This window comes from Leptosomus discolor, chromosome 1 (assembly GCF_034619465.1).
Source record: "Leptosomus discolor isolate bLepDis1 chromosome 1, bLepDis1.hap2, whole genome shotgun sequence".
In the NCBI taxonomy this organism is placed as follows: domain Eukaryota; kingdom Metazoa; phylum Chordata; class Aves; order Leptosomiformes; family Leptosomidae; genus Leptosomus; species Leptosomus discolor.
This window is the reverse complement of record NC_141391.1, coordinates 37,980,985-37,998,247: the sequence shown is the minus strand read 5'-3', so window position 1 is coordinate 37,998,247 and position 17,263 is coordinate 37,980,985. Positions and strand designations below refer to the sequence as shown.

General features: G+C 38.1%; 1 protein-coding gene across 2 annotated transcripts in view; it reads left to right on the top strand.

The window, feature by feature from the left end:
* DIAPH3 (diaphanous related formin 3) overlaps window positions 1–17,263 on the top strand; it is a 272,276-nt gene that overhangs the window by 138,028 nt on the left and 116,985 nt on the right. The window lies entirely within an intron of this gene.

Below are 17,263 nucleotides of genomic sequence, written 5' to 3'. Positions count from 1 at the left end.
AGAGAAAAGAAAATACTGCTAGTTCAGTGCTGGCTGTTGGTGATTTTTGTGGAAATATAGTTTGAATATAATGTCTTTACAGCTTATAATTAGTAATTGTGAATGATTTCACTTAGGCAAACACAGAATAAGGCTATTTCTTTTCCTGGGTGCATGTATTTATATAAGTCAAGTCTTTGATTTTTCTTATTCAGTCCTAGCGTTTCAAGCTGAGATGGTCATTGTTAGCTTCATCTGGGAGGATTTCCCTGGGAGGGAGTATTTCTTGTGGTTGTATCTGTGGGCTTCAGGAAAAGGACTATCATGTCTTTGTAACAGTAGGCACTTGCTGTTGGTAGTTATCTATGTGGATATCAAATACCTGTACTTAAATATTGGAACAGCTAGAGTACAGGTATGAGATATAACAGCAGCAATCACTGTTCTGAAGCTACTGAAGAACATTGGTCTGGTCAGAAGACACCACTGCACTGAGTTGGTGCCACTTACGGATGTGATATAGGCATACTTCTTTGACTATAGGTGCTTGTAAAACAAAACTAGTTCTGAAGTGGTACTGTTGCCGAAAGCCATTGCCACTGTTTGGTTTTGATCCATCTTTCACAAGAGTAGCAGTCACTGTACATCTAATGTAATGCTGGTTTCTGTGTTCTTGGGAGTCTTCTAACTACATTCTGGGAGCAAGGGAAAAAAAAAAAGGAAGAACACCACTGTTTTTATCACCTTCATTTATTTTCCATGATTTTCAAATAAAGTTTTCTGATTGAAGCCAAATGATCAATTTCTGTTGGTTTAAATTTCTTAATTACAAAAGTTAATTTTGCTTTTTATTTCTTGTTGAGGTTTTACGAGACATTCAGGGGATCTATTTATAGTTCATCCCTATCTTAACCTTACTTAATTTGATTAAATTATCACCACTTATCTCAAAAGGTCATTAAATAGGTCTCTTTTAAAAGAAATATCCTCCCTCAACAAAAAAATTCCGTCAAAACATATTTTGTTGTTTTATGAGACGTGAAACTTATGCTTTCAGCACCTCTGTTCCTGGCAAAGAACACAAAAGGTCTAAAGTCAGAGAAGTTGTTACCTTTTTACTTGTTTTGTTATAATATTTGTTTATTCAATTCAGAAAATAGCAGTAGTTTCACAAAAGCAGGTTTCACAATGATAAGTTTGTTTTCATCCTAGTTTATATTACAGAGCTTCAAAAAGAGAGAAACAGGCTGGCAGTTAAATCTACCATGACTAACAGAACTTAACCTTTTGGTGGTGAGAATTAGGAGGAGGCTGGGATAATTATTTTTATATTTGAATCAGTTCTCCAGGTGGAAATTTTGGGTTAAATCTTAATTTTATAAATAAGCATTCCTACATTTATTTGTTCAGTTGTGGTAATCAACGTAAAAAAAAAAAGCAAAACCACAACCAAAGAAAAAACCCCAAAACAAACCCCTGAAGAATCACTCTAATAATTTTCAAAAACAGCTTACATTGACTTAAATTTTACCTTCTGACTTGTCAAATTCTCTTTAGATTTTCCATGTGTCATGGTTTCACAGAATCACAGAATGTTAGGGGTTGGAAGGGACCTCGGAAGATCATCTAGTCCAACCCCCCTGCCAGAGCAGGACCATCTAGAGTAGGTCACACAGGAACGTGTCCAGGCAGGTTTTGAATGTCTCCAGAGAAGGAGACTCCACAACCTCTCTGGGCAGCCTGTTCCAGTGCTCTGTCACCCTCACAGTGAAAAAGTTTTTCCTTATGTGATGTGAAACATCCTATGCTCCAGCTTGCACTCGTTGCCCCTTGTTCTGTCATTTGCCATCACCGAGAAGAGCCTGGCTCCATCCTCCTGACACTCGCCCTTTACGTATTTACAAACATTGATGAGGTCACCCCTCAGTCTCCTCCAGGCTAAAGAGACCCAGCTCCCTCAGCCTTTCCTCATAAGGGAGATGTTCCACACCCTTAATCACCTTTGTGGCTCTGCGCTGGACTCTTTCAAGCAGTTCCCTGTTCTTCTTGAACTGAGGGGCCCAGAACTGGACACACCATTCTAGATGTGGTCTCACCAGGGCAGAGTAGAGGGGGAGGAGAACCTCTCTCGACCTACTGACCACACCCCTTCTAATAGACCCCAGGGTGCCCTTGGCCTTCTTGTCCACGAGGGCACATTGCTGGCTCATGGTCATCCTGCTGTCCACCAGGGCCCCCAAGTTGTTTTCCCCTACGTTTAACCCCAGCTGGCAACTAAGCACCACGCAGTGCTCACTCACTCCTCCCCTCCCTGCCCGGTGGGGTGGGGAGGAGAATTGAAAACAAGTAAAACTTGTGGGTTGAGATAAGCACAGTTTAAGAATTGAAACAAACAAACAAACAATAATAATAATAATAATAATAATGATGATGATGATGATGATGATGATGATGATGATGATGATGATGATGATGTAATATAGTAATAATATATAATATTCTAATAGTAATAATAACATATCATTCTGGCTGTTATCTCTAAATTGATATATGGAGGAAAAGAAGATTATCAGGAATAGTCAGCATGGATCCACTAAGGGGAAATCATGCCTGATCAACCTGATGGCCTTCTATTAAGGCATGACTGGCTGAATGGATGAGGGGAAAGCAGTGCGTGTTGTCTACCTCGACTTCAGCAAGGCTTTTGACACTGTCTCCCATCACATCCTCATAGGGAAGCTTAGGAAGTGTGGGATAGATGAGTGGGCAGTGAGGTGGATTGAGAACTGTCTGAAGGACAGAGCTCAGAGGGTTGTGATCAGCAGCGCAGAGTCCAGCTGGAGGCCTGTAACTAGTGGTGTTCCCCAGGGGTCAGTACTAGGTTCAGTTTTATTCAACGTATTGGTCAATGTCCTGGATGAAGGAACAGAGCGCATCCTCAGCAAGTTTGCTGATGACACAAAACTGGGAGGAGTGGCTGACACACCGGAAGGCTGTGCTGCCATTCAGTGAGACCTGGACAGGCTGGAGAGTTGGGTGGAGAGGAACCTAATGAGGTTCAATAGCGACAAGTGTAGGGTCCTGCACCTGGGGAGGAATAACTCCATGCACCAGTACAGGCTGGGGGTCAACCTGCTGAGGAGCAGCTCCACAGAGAAGGACCTGGGAGTCGTGGTGGAGAGCAAGTGGACCATGAGCCAGTAATGTGTCCTGTGGCCCAGAAGGCCAAAAGGGACAGGGAACTACTGGAGAGAGTCCAGCAGAGGGCTACAAAGATGATGAGGGGACTGGAGCATCTCCCCTACGAGCAAAGGCTGAGAGACCTGGGTCTGCTGCCCAATGCTCAGCCAGTCCCCGAGCAGCGATCTGCCCCTCCAGGCCAACTCACCCCAGTTTATATACTGGGCATGATGTCATATGGTATGGAGTATTCCTTTGTCCAGTTTGGGTCAGCTGTTCCTGGTTGTGTCCCCTCCCAACTTCTTCTGCCCCTCCTGCCTTCTCTCTGGCAGGGCATGAGAAGCTGAAAAATTCTTGACTTAGTGTAACCACTGCTCAGCAACAGCTAAACATCAGTGTGTTATCAACATTATTCTCATCCTAATTCCAAAACACAGCACTGTACCAGCTACTAGGAACAAAATTATCTATCCCAACCAAAACCAGGACACCATGGTTCTAGGCTTTGAACGTTTTTATTTTCTCACCTTCATATTATTTCTCCTTCTTCAACATGGACTAATACTGCAGCTGATGCACAGCAGATGCTAATTGGGCACCCTTGTAATATATAGCCAGATCTGTGGCACCGGAGGCTACTTATCTGATAGAAGAGTTAGTTCCTTCCACTCACTTTCTTCTTCCCTCCACAAATTTCTTCAAAATCTGTAGGGTGAAACAGCTCTGTTAGATTCTACAAACTTTTTCCTTGTTCTCAAAATAAGTCTTCATCTTAAATGCCATTAAAGAATCTGATGAAATTAGAAATCAGATGTACTAGGTTTAGTCTGGAGTCTCACATCTTCAAAATTTAAGTAATACTATGTAATACATACATTTCCTAAGAATATGTTTCTTCATAGGCCCATATTTCAATTGGTAACTGAGATGAGTGATGCCCTAGGAATGAAATTTCCTTATGTAATGAATAAAAGCTGTTGGCAGAGTTCCTGGCTCATTTGATCTAGAAGCTGAAATGTTTGGATAAAGGACAAAAGGAAGGGGTGGGTGGAGATTGGGAAGAGTGAGTATGATAAAGAAAACAGAAGTCTCACTTGCATTTTTATCTCTACCATAGCTTTTTAATATAAATCTGGCTGACCCAGACATTTAGGTAATACTGTGATAAGCAACAGAGGAGAAGAGGAGAAAGCTAGTGATGCAGTATTTTACAAAGGCTTCATCAAACTCAATTTTCTGTTTGTTTTTTTTTTTTTTTTTTTTTTTTCTTGTGCAATTTGGTGCCACGGATGACAAGTCTTTCTGTACTTGTCAGAATTGGACCCTCCTTATGTAAACATTTTTAGCTTTTATGTTTAAGTTTCATGTATACATTAAACATCGGTTTTTCTTTAAAAAAATTATTAAAAAAATGAGTCTATTCAGGAATTGAGCTCTATAAATTCTGCACTTTTTTTCAATAATATTAAAAGTTCATGGGTTTCCAGAAAATTTAGTATTAGAAAACTGAAAGGGTAGATTGTTGATATAGAGGAGAGGTTCATATGTATCAGTCTTACTAAGAAAAATTCAGGCGTCCTGTGCTGAATAAAGTAGACTGAGCATGATAATTCTCCCCGATAACCTTGTTTTAAACGGTGTCTGCCAGGATGACAGAGATAAGCACATGTCTAAATTTCAGCAGCTTCATTTGGGTCTGACAAATTATGGGAAAATTCCAGTAAAGGTGGATTTACACCAATAAATTTGACCATGAACTGGAGTGGCTGAGAGAAGTAGACACCTATTGACCATGCCAAATCATCCTAACAGTAATATATATGTAATCGTCTCATTGGGGAATTACTTATACAGGACAATGACACACGGAGTTATCCATTTTAATTGAATTAGTAAAATACAAAGTTAAGTAGCAAAATATCTTTTACTTTATTGTCAAGAATAAACATTGATTCAAAAAAAAAAAAAATTAAAAATTAATTCCACATAGGGTAAATCTTGCTTTGCTATTTTTATTTCATATTTGAGTCTCGTCCAACTGACAGGTCTGTCTTTTGCTCTTTGAAAATGTCAGACTTACTACCATTGGACATGCTAACAACAGTAACAAATTTGAAATTTAGTGGGTCAACATTTTCCAATTTGTCAGGAGCCCTCTAATAGTATGAGATGTCTTCTGGAAAGAAATTTCCTTTATGGGGGAAAAAAAGTGTTTATTTTTTAATTTTTGCTGTCATCAGACCATCATAATAAGTGTTATTTTGTATTTTAAAGAATAATCTCTACTATTAATTCTTTCAGAAAGACTCCTGTAGTATTTGGACATTTTTTTGCAGTGGTTTTAATACCATATTATTGTCTCTGTAATGCTAACAGTATCCTCACTATTGTACAGCTGTAGAATTGGCTTTCCTGATCAGTTTTAAGTTACCTTAGTTGGCAAGCAAAAAGGTGTCTGCTTAATACCCTGCAAGTCTTCCTGGTATCACTATAACATTCTATGGTCTAACTCTCTTCTGTTGCATGTATTGTTACAAGTAACAAAATTTCTGAACAAACTCTTACACACATTTGTGTTCAGTCACATTAACCCTTTAATTACTCCCCTTTCAGCACTACCTATGTGTTATTTTGTAAATGAGGATATACTTTAAAACACCCCTGCAAGTTAATTCACAATTTTCTTAAATCTTAAGCAATAATTCATGTTATTCCACTGTCCTTTTGCTGTAGGGTTTTTGTTTTTTGTTTTTTGTTTTTTTTTTTTTTAAAATCTGGTAGTATTCAAGTATAGATAAATTTGAAATTAAATATTTTAGGACATTGATTGACTTGTATTGACAAGGTGCGACGTTATTGGTAGACATTTTTAACAGTTAGTTATTTCTTTCAGTTAGATGGGACAGTCAGTATGATGAGAAGAGCTAGACCAGTAGCACTGTAGGTCACGTTTTGCTGGATGTGGCTCAACTGATTTGATAAAATTGAGGCAAGGTGATAACTCAGAAAAATGTTGCATTAAATAACAAGAGTTATATCTCAAAAGTTGGTGGAGTTGCTTTTCTGAAGGAACAACCAGATTCCCACTGAACAATGCAAGTGTGTGCTTTTCTTAGTTTTCCATGCAAATTAAATTCAATCTCCATCAGGCTCTCTTGTATGTTTTATTCTGGCTGGGGAGTGGGCTGAGAACTTCTACTTATTTCTTTAAGAACTGCTGTTAACACAAATATGAATCTTCTCAGTATAGCTGGTTTGTGGTTTGTTTGTTTGTTTTTTTCCTTAAAATTGCTGGGGTTTGCCTCATTTTCTGCTATTCTTTTCAACTGAGGAGAATGAAACTTAAACATGCAATATAAGATTTTCAGGTTTATCTTCTAGGTGAGTAGTGTCTTGTAGTTGTGGTATTTCAGAGAATTCAGAGATCCCACGTTAATTTGCTCTGGAGTTGTGATTGAGGGAATGACTAGACTATTTGACTCCCAAGGAAGAGCCTAAGTAGTGAACAAACTGATAATTACTACTTGTGTGATAATAAAAAAAATTATAATGGAAACCTTCTTTTATCCTCCTGATTTTGAACTCAAAGTCAAGATTGGTGCTCTGAAAAAAACAGCTGGACACTTACTGAGATACTGGTGTGCTGTGACTGTTACAGTATTGTACATTTTACTTTAACTGAAGTTAATTAACTTTTGTGATTGGCTTAGAGACATGGAGGGCAGGACTCCAAACAGATCAGGTTCTCTTCATGAGTGTGGCTTGTTGGCTTTTTTGTTTGGGTTTTTTTTTTTTTTTTTAGTGACTTTATGGGTTGCTTTTTTGGTTGCTGCTGTTATCCTCTTCTTTTAAAGTTATGATGCACTTTCATGTTTTCTGTTCATTCAGCAGCAGGTATAAAATAAATACTTTATTACCCTTATCTGCTCTTCCAGACTTTAGGTTCTCTTTAGATAAACTACTTTATTTTCCTGTATGTTCTTTCTTTCACTTACTCTAGGCTGATGTCTCAGAACATAGATGTTATCGCATACTACTGTGGAGTTGGTTTTTTGGGGGTTTTGTTGCGGTTTTTTTTTGGATTTTTTTGGCTTACATGCATCCATGAACTATTTTATGAAAACGATGTTAAATCTGTTCATCTTATTAAGTGCTTCAACTTTTAGCTTCATAGTATTATCTTAAATTGATGTTATTTTGAATACTGTATTTTGTTGCTCAAATTCTTGATGAAGTATGCTTGTGCTTGCTGAAATTTAAATACTCAGGTGCATTTTGGTTTAGTGTAGTTCTTGGTTTGTACTTGGTTTTACTCAGTGCAATAAACTCCTAAAGTAACTTAAGCTTCATATTATTTTCAGGAAGGTTTCATTGATTATGACTGATATTGGGTGATATATTCTACAAAACTTGTTAATGATGAAGATTATCTTTGTGTTTAGAAATGAATAGTCATATGACAGCGCACTTGCGATATGAGACCCATCTGAGATGAATGGGGTTTCAGCTAGATGATCATCTTGGTAGGTGACTGTTGACAGAAGGTTTTTTTCAGTTGTTTGTTTTTTATTTTTTTTTCCTGGTGCTTTCTCCAATGGGCAGTGTAAGTATTGTGTTGCTTTAGGACTTAAAACATTTAGCAATGTTGATTTGTTTATCAGGTATTTCTTTGCTACTGAGAAAAAAGTATTGGTTTACAGAATATTTTTTTTCTAATTTTGGGTGTAGTCTCTGTCATGCTATTAAATTCACAATGCTTAAGAATAGATCATTAAGTAATGTCAATACCATTTGTTTTCAGTGACGCTGATGTAATAGTTACTAGTTAGATTTATTAATCATGACTGATACTTTAAACGCAGTGATCTGTTTAATGGATTTTCGTTGATGAACTGTTGCCATACCACCGTTCAAGCCTTGCTGCTGAGTACAGATGTATATTTGGTTTTCACCTGAAACAAAACCCAATGCTTTTGCCATCAAGAAGGATGCTTTGCATTCACACATCTTTCGCCAAAGGCTTTTTTTTTCTTATGTAGTCTTATCCAGCCCTAGAAGATTTCATTATACCTAAGGTATACAATATAACCTATCTCTTTGAGTTTTTTCCGTAAGAGATGAAAAAGACACTGAAACACTGAACTATTTTGCTAGCATCTACTGGGCAAAGAAGAAATTGAGTTCTTGAAGTGTACTGATTAAATTTCTTTCTACCATGTGAACAAGATGACAAAACACTGGAGAACTGTTGCATTCCTTTTTGAATTTGTCTGTGATTCTTCCTTTTTTTGGTCCTCACAGTCAAGGAGTGAATTGGAAACCGCTGGTAAGGTTTTGAATATTGTAAGAATATGGTAACTAAACTCACATCATGTATCATAAGTTTTTTGAGTATTTTAGTGAAAGAAGAGTTGGAATCACAGAAATAATTAATTGGAAATAAATGTTGGCATGTCAAGCAATAGTTCAGAATTTTTTTTAGAAGAAAAAAGTATTGACTAAATGGTGATTTATCTGAGTTTAAGAAGGTATCTTTAACTAAATAACAATTGAGATTTCTGAAATAAATAACTGGCCTTTGGAAAACATTGTTATAAATAAAGCCATTTTTAACCTCACATTTTTTATTTGACATTTCTAAATCAAGCTTGGGCAATTGTATGTTAGCCACAAAACTAATAATTACGTAACTGCACTTTTTGTGCAGAACCATGCTATATACCTTTTTTTTTTCAAAAGGTTTGTAAAAGAGGATTAGGCATGTATATAAAGAATTTGCTGCACTGTTAGAGCAGTGTAAGGTTATTCTTTTGTTTGTGTGACAAAGATGGAGGAGGAAATTTTCTGTAGGACAAGTCTTACGCTTTAACCATCTGCAGTATTCTTCTGTCTGAAACAATATTTGACACTTTTGTCCATTAAATTTTAGTCATCTTCTCTGTTTTGATGATCCCAGATTTTGTTAAGCAGTTTGGCATTTAATTTGTCTGGTTTTGCCAAATATTTATCTTCATCTCCTCAATATTTTGGACAAGTAGAAACACTTGTCCATGTACTGTTATCTCCATTCATGCTTACAGTAACTTCCTTCTCTCCGAATTTTTTACTTCAAAACTTGGTCCATTGTATATTCTTTAGAATACATCTCACCGGTCATTTAGAATTCATGTTGCTGTGTCAATATATCCAATGACTCTTTTTCAACTGTAAGTTTATCTATGTTCTTACTTATCTTCATCCCTCTTACAGCATTAATGTTTATCTTTTCCTTGTTTTCCACTGCTGCTGCTGAGCTTATTGCTGGTTTTTGTCCTTCTATCTTTCTCACGTAAACAAATGGTCTATTTTTTTTGTATTTCAATTTCCTTCTCACCCTTACTCTCTAGCTGGTAAAAGTTGCTTATCTTTATTGTGTGAAATTATTAAAGGTTTGTCTCTTTCAAAACTGCATTGCACAAAGAAGTGGTCCTGCCAATGTATGAAATTCTCAGCCACTTCTTCCGAAGACTGAGCCCTACTAGGCTTGAATGTATTTATCGGCCCTCTTGTGTCCTTTTACTGAAGCCCTGACAGCTTCATTGCCTGTTTTCTCTCAAGTTCCACGAAATACTGGACATTTTCCTGCCAGAAGTTGAAGAGTTTCTCATATTTACTTGCACATAACTATATTGTCCCTTGTTCTATCTATTTTTTGGTCATCTCAAGTTTCAGCTTCCTTTTGAGTTTAATGATTTTGTCTCAGTGGCATAGCACAATGTCTGTCTTGGAACACTAATGACCATGCAACATGTGTCCAGTTACAGCTGATACAGAAACCAATATCAACCTAAACGATTCTATGATTCTAAGCATAGCTGCTTTAGCTGTGTGGTTGGTTGGTTGGTTTTTGTTTGGTTTTTTCCCTCTTAGTATAACTCTCAGTGTATTGTGTGGCTTTCCAGGAGCAACAGAGCCTTGCTCTGGCTGTGAGTTAAGCTAACATCCAAAATTGTTTCAGTTGCACTCTGGTAGAGTATGTTGTACTCCAGGCACTGACAGTGTTCTGGCATGAGTCTGCTGTTGACTCACCTGGGGACAGCCTTGCTTTTCTTATCTTTTGCTTAGGCCATCTAAAGCCCCCATTTGGCTGCCAAGTGAAGGTGCTGATAGCTTCAGAAAAAATAATGTTCATTTAGATACTCGCTTGAGAGAAACTTAAAAGGAGAAACACGACCACAGGTAATCTTATGTATAAACAGGTGAAATAAAGGGATTTGGACCATGGAGGTGCAATTCAACTTCACAGGAAAAGAACTTGGGGGAAGACAAAATAAAAGAAAAATATAGGTATGCTTAAGAAAGCAGAAGCTAAAAGTTTCTAGATCAGCTGGTTTATTGGGAAACGTGACTTGTAGAGCAGTTTTTTTTTTAACAAGAACCCTTATGAACCTTTTTTAATGACAGATTATCTTGTGAATAAATAGGAAGTCCAAGTTAAATGCTATTCTGAGTTACAGTTAACAGTTGTGTAGGACTTTTTGAAAATAAGAACAAAAAGAAATAAAGGAGATCACTTGTTCAAATAACAGCATAATTAAGAATGTGATCTGATAATACAGTGGTATTAATTTCAGGCAAGCAAGGTTAGGGCCTTTTAAGACCTGTAGTGTAAGAAAAGAAATAATATGTCCTTATTTGAGAGACTGCTGGAGAGTTGAAAAATAAACCATTGTTCATTAGAATTGTTTTTAATAAAGCTATAATAGATATGGATGAATCAACATTTGCTCAGTGCTTTGTTGTCAAGTACTAAAGATTATATTCTATTATTGTTCATTTGTACTAATTAGATCTGAGTCTGAGTTTTTTTTCTGAGGTCTTAAAATCGTAAGGGTCATGAAGCAACTGATAAGGGCATCTTATTGCTTGCTTCTTTGAAGTAAACTTTCTGAATGTTCTTCTAAGTTGAAGGATAAATACAAAAGAGAAGTTTACAGTTACATAAAGCCTTTAAGTTTCAGACTTGCATGAAAAATGAGCACAGAAAAAAACCCTCAGTATGAGATTTTATAGAGAAGGAAAAGTGATTTTTATTTACAAAATCTTGATTTATTTTTACATACACGGTCTCTTACAGATTTAATTAATGTGTTAAATGTGCTGTCATATCCACATTCTTCTGAACACCACCATGTGCATGTCCAAGCATTCTGGCCAGAGTCACTGATGTGCAGCACAGATGACATGGGACTCTCTCAACACCACATTATGTCTCTGTGGTGGTTCTTGATTGCTGACAGCAAGATTTTTTGGACAGATCTTTTACACGATCAGAAGTCACCCATTGCCATGAGGTTGTCTTTATCTCAGAATCTCCTAACTTCAGCTTCTTGTAAATCTTGGGCAGGCTGCTGCTCACTGTTTTCTTTCCCTTGTCTGGAATCTATGTTTAAAATACGTGCTTAAGAGTTTGCTGGTGGGCTAATAAAAGGAATCGTAGAATATCTTGAGTTGGAAGGGACCCGTAAGTATCATCAAGTCCAACTTGTTGCAAGACTAAAACCTAAAACTAAATCATATGACTAAGATTGTTGTCCAGATGCTCCTTGAACCATCATGAAGCCATGACCACTTCCCTGGGGAGCCTGTTCCATTGGCCAACCACCCTCTCAGTGAAGAACTTTTTCCTAATGCCCAATCTGAACTCCCCCTGATGCAGCTTCGTTCCATTTCCTCATGTCCTGTTGCTGGTCGCCAGAGAGAGGAGATCAGCACCTCCCCCTCTGCTGCCTATCTTGAGGAAGTTGTAGACTGCAATGAGGTCACCTCTCAGCCTTCTCTTCTTGAAGCCGAACAGACCAACTGACCTCATCCACTCCTTGTAAGTCTTTCCCTCAAGACCTTTCACCATCTTGGTCACCCTTCTCTGGATACACTCTAATAGTTTGATGTCTTTCTTATATTCAGGTGCCCAAGACTCCACACAGCACTTGAAGTGGGGCTGCAGCAGTGCAGTCTAGAGTGAGGCAATCACCTCCCTCGACCAGCTAACTATGCTGTGCTTGATGCTCCCCAGGACATAGTTGGCCCTTTTGGCTGTCAGGGCACACTGTTGACTCATATTTCCAGGTGGAAAATGGTGACATGTGGTGTCCCTCAGGGGTCTGTACTAGGACCAGTGTTGTTTAATATCTTCATTAATGATATTGACAGTGGCATTGCGTGCACCCTCAGCAAGTTTGCCATCGACACCAAGCTGTGTGGTACAGTTGACACACTGGAGGGAAGGGATGCCATCCAGAGGGACCTTGACAGGCCAGAAAGGTGGGGCCTGTGCAAACCTCATGAATTTCAACAAGGCCAAATGCAAGGTCCTGCTCCTGGGTCGGGGCAATCCCAAGCACAGATACAGGCTGGGTGATGAGTGGATTGAGAGCAGCCCTGCGGAGAAGGACTTGGGGGTGTTGGTGGATGAAAAGCTGGATATGATCAGGCAGTGTGCACTTGCAGCCCAGAAAGCCAATCTCATCCTGGGCTGCATCAAAAGAAGTGTGGCCAGCAGGTCAAGGGAGGTGATTCTCCCCCTCTACTCCACTCTCATGAGACACCACCTGGAGCACTGTGTCTGTCTCTGGGGCCCCCAGCATAAGGACATGGACCTGTTGGAGTGAGTCCAGAGAAGGGCCATGAAGTTGTCCAGGGGGCTGGAGCACCTCCCCTATGAGGACAGGCTGAGAGAAAAGGGGTTGTTCAGCCTGAAGAAGGCTCCGGGGAGACCTTATAGCGGCCTTCCAGTGCTTAATAGCATGTAGACTCATCAGTGCCTGTAATCCTTAGTGGTGTAAAGTAGTCCTGGATGTATTTAATTTATGAATTTGGTTTTAAATCCATAAATGTAATTCCATTTAAAAAAAAATCATAATTTTGTTGTTCTTTATAAATCCTTTTGCTGTAAAAAGTTGCCAATAACTGTCGGATTCTATTAGTGGACATTTGACCTTGGATGTAGGCAACTGTACTAGCAGTCTCACACCAGAGAACAGTGCCTCAAGAGCCACATGTGATAGCTCCTGCTTTACTTCTTTTCTTAAAACTTGAGATATTTGGAAATATGTTCCTGTATTGTCTGGAAGTTAAAAAAAAAACAACAGATTTTTCCTTGATCACTTTTATTTACTTAAAGATAAAATTGAGGGAAATATGAAATATTGTTTCAGAAGTAATTAATGCCCAGACCTTGTGAAATAGACTAATAGCTAACCCAAATAGAATTTGGCAAGAAATCCTCACGTGGTTTCATAGCTTGTTCGTTGATGGATGTGTTTTTAATGAGTTCGTACTGAAGCAAAAGATTTCACTAGAGTAAATTGAAGATTAGAGTGAGGCCTGATGAAGGCTAGTTTGTCTTAAATAATTCAGCAGACACTTAAAATGATCAATTCCATATTCAGCTTATGGTTTCACCTGTATGTCCTGATTGAGGATAACTCAGAATGTATTAATGTTTTTCACTGTTGTCTGGAAAATATCATACTGTCACTGTATCTGCAGGGGTGTACTCTGCCTTTGCTAATACTTGATGCTTGGGCACAGCCATGCCTAGGGACGTTCCTGTTTGTTTAAAACCCTGAAGTGGTGAGGTGTGTCTGTGCTGTGAGATAATTTGATTGTGTTAATTTCTGTCTGTAAACTGTACCTTCTTCTGTTGTCTTCTAGAATTCATGTGTATCTGCTTTTCTGCCTTGTCAGTGTTCTCTATCAATAATTCCAGCCTTTCCAGGAGTGTCGCCAAAGATTAACTTTTTATTATATGCCATCTGTGACGGTTAAAAAATCTTTATGACAATTTGCAGTCAAGTTACTTCTTGTAACAGAGGGAGAACACCCTTAACTTCTGTAATGTTGATGTCTTTCAAACTTTGAACCTGGATAGGGTGGAGAACCAGGCTCCAGAGATATCTTCTGGAAGTGGCCATCATGATCTGCACTGATCTGAGTGTTTGCAATTGCCTGTGGATTGGTTTGAATTACTTCCTCTCTATTACTGAATCATAGAGGAATGTTCCTGTAAAAGATTCAGCACCAGCAGGTCTCACTTTTATTCCTGTTCAGTTGTGGTAAAACTATTTTGGGTAGCTAATCTAAAGACTAGGTTAAAAAAAAAATGTCTGATGTTAATTCAGATGGCTGGAAGTGGCTGGTTGTCGTTTCTTCTAGCACACACATAGTCTATCTCTTTCAGTTTTCTTCTTGGCAGATATCTCTACAACTTCAAATCAATAAGGTTGTTTGTCTGAAGGGTCCTCGTCTTTTGCCTCCAGGCATTCACTTTGCAGATTCCTGTAAACGTCTTGAGCCTGTCCTGAATCTGATTTGATGCCTTTGCTTCACTGCAAATGTAAGCAATTCTCTAATGTTCGTGCTGTGATTTGAACATCTTAAGAAAAATGTTTCTGTTTTGAGTAAGGACCATGATCAGTACATGATCCTGCCATTTTGACTCTTAGCAACTTCAAGGGGTTTTTGGAATTTAGCCACCTAAATTAAGTGAGGCATCCAAATGAGTGGGTAATGTAGGGCAGCTGTGCTGAAAAAAAGTCTTGAGGCTAGTCAGTATCTCTTAGATCCCTAGAGCTTGAAATCACTATGTAGATATTTCATGTGTTCCAACTTCAGACTTTAGAGCTCAATGGAGCTCCTGTGGAGCCCAAGTGCTTTAAGATTTACTTTCCCTGTGGTCACTTTGTAGGACTGGGGAGCTTTCTCCAAGCAAGCTGTCTTCCACAGCATTCCCTTATGTGACACGTCATGTCAGACTGTTTTTGCCACAGTGTTATCTGTGGTTCCAAATACACTAAATAACCATATGGATAAAAATTCCACAGTCATTATTAAATTCTTTATTGACAGGACTATAGATCTACAGTGGAATGCTTTTTCCTTACCAGTATTGTCATCATCTTACACACATACTTTCCTGCTTAGTAAATTAACTTGGACACCTTGTTGGGTCAGTAGAGAAGACTGTACTAGATATGAATGTGCTAGAGATCTGAGCTTTTTTGAAAAAGGTCATGTCTGTCACATCAAAGACATCATAATCAGCTGCTCTTGTGGTCTGTTACTACTGTGTAGTGCTTAAATAATGTAGCATCAAATTCCACTTTTATGTTGGAGTTGTTATGGTGGTTCAACCTGATGCAAAGTACTAAACCTGCTGTCATGGTTTTCAGACGTTCCCATCCAGACCTTGATCATCTGGATTATCACGGATTGACTTGCCATACACTGAAATACAGTTTGTCTTTCCAGAACGCTGGTGGTCTTCACTAAGATTTGGGCATATTGACTGCCCATTTCAAATTGAGCAGGGTGTTCTTTTTTTGTTCTTTAAATGTGATAAAAGGTCTGTTAAGTTATCAGTTCTTCCTTACTTGAATTTTTTTTCCTGCTTTTCAAGTGCCTGAGTTTAAGGATAAGTGTTAGGAATTCACACTTTTTACCTGTGCACTCTATAGAGTCCACTGTTGTTGCAGTGATGGAAACACATACATTTTCCACAGGGGATGCCCTTCCAGTTTAGTCTTTTATTCAGGTTGGCTGTAACTGTTATTTTACTTCTTGGGTGGGAACACTTCCAGGTGGTCTGACAGCCTTAAAGTTGATCCTTTAAGGAAGGTATATTGTGAAACTGGAACCCTTGCAGTGTTTTTCTGTATGAGCTTGTGGTAAGAATGAATCACATTCAGTGATCAAAATGTAATGTCAGTGTAACTTCTGAGATGTTCCTTTACTTGACATCAACAAAGCAGACAGTGCAAGTACATGTTTACCAGATGACACTCCCTCGCAGGTGCCTTCTGATTTATGCTGTATTTGAGAGAAAAAAACCCTCTTTGCTTTTGGAGAAAGGGCTGTGAGGTGAATAGCTCAACTCAGTTGTCAGTTTCCATTTTTAGACCTGTATATAGCGAGAATATTCTTGTGGACTATTACTTGAAATATAGAACAATTTGTTACCCATACACCGAGTTCTCTGACATGTGTAGCCCACTCACTCTTTAGCTGTCTACTTCAACTTCCCTTTTTAGTTACTTGGATTGTCTGTTTTCAGTATTCCACTAGAAGGACGTTAAGTAGACTTATGTACTTATATGCTGAGTATAAAAAAGTATAGGGCATGAACATAAGCCTCTCAAGATCACAACACTTAAATTCTTGTGATAAGGTGTATGGACTTTATAGTTTGAATATATTTGTAGACTACATATCACAAAGAAAGCCATATATTGCTAAGGGAACTCTCCATCTCCTCTCTTCCTTATTACTGACTTAGCAAACAAGTAAACAATATGTGTTGTACATGAGCTATGGATTTCAGAGTGTTTCAAAAACAATAATAAAAACAAGCCCAATGTAATTTCTGTCATGTTTCTAGCATGTGCTTCTGATTTTTTAATTACATATTTCTGCATCCATCCTTAAAACTTAAGTACAGAACTTCTTAATTTGTTGTAGCTCAACTGGTTCTGATGAAAACTTTGCATTTTTCACGATATGTGCTTGCTTATGTTTGTGCAATGCATCTTTGTGAGCTAAAGCACCTGATTATTTCAATTTCAAAAGTCTGTCTGAGAAGACTAGAGTCAATAAATGATGGTTCTGTAGTATGTTGAGTTTGGTACCATTTAAAATCAGTGCAACTTACATTTTATTTTGTTAGTTCCCGTGGTTGAATATTAATGATCACCTTTATTGTACCCTGAGTAGGGACAAATATTAAAAATCTATATAGTTTCAATCGAGCTTTGTGGGTTTTTTCTAGTCTAGTCTCAAATTTTTCCTCGATGAGCAGAGAATGAAACTTAAGAATATTATTCTAAGTATGCTGAGGAGTAGTAGTACATATACAAATCTAGTAAGTGAATTGTTTGAGGAAAAGGAGTTAATACCGATTCTTCTGGATGTGGCTTGGAGAATGACTTGGTGACACTTGCCTCTGTCCAGTACCTTAGTATTCTTTTAGGTATTTATTCTTAAATTATGTGTAAAGTTGTAAGAGCACTACATTCATTTTAGGTGGATTTTAGGTATTTCTATTTCTATTTCATTGTCAAATACGCTA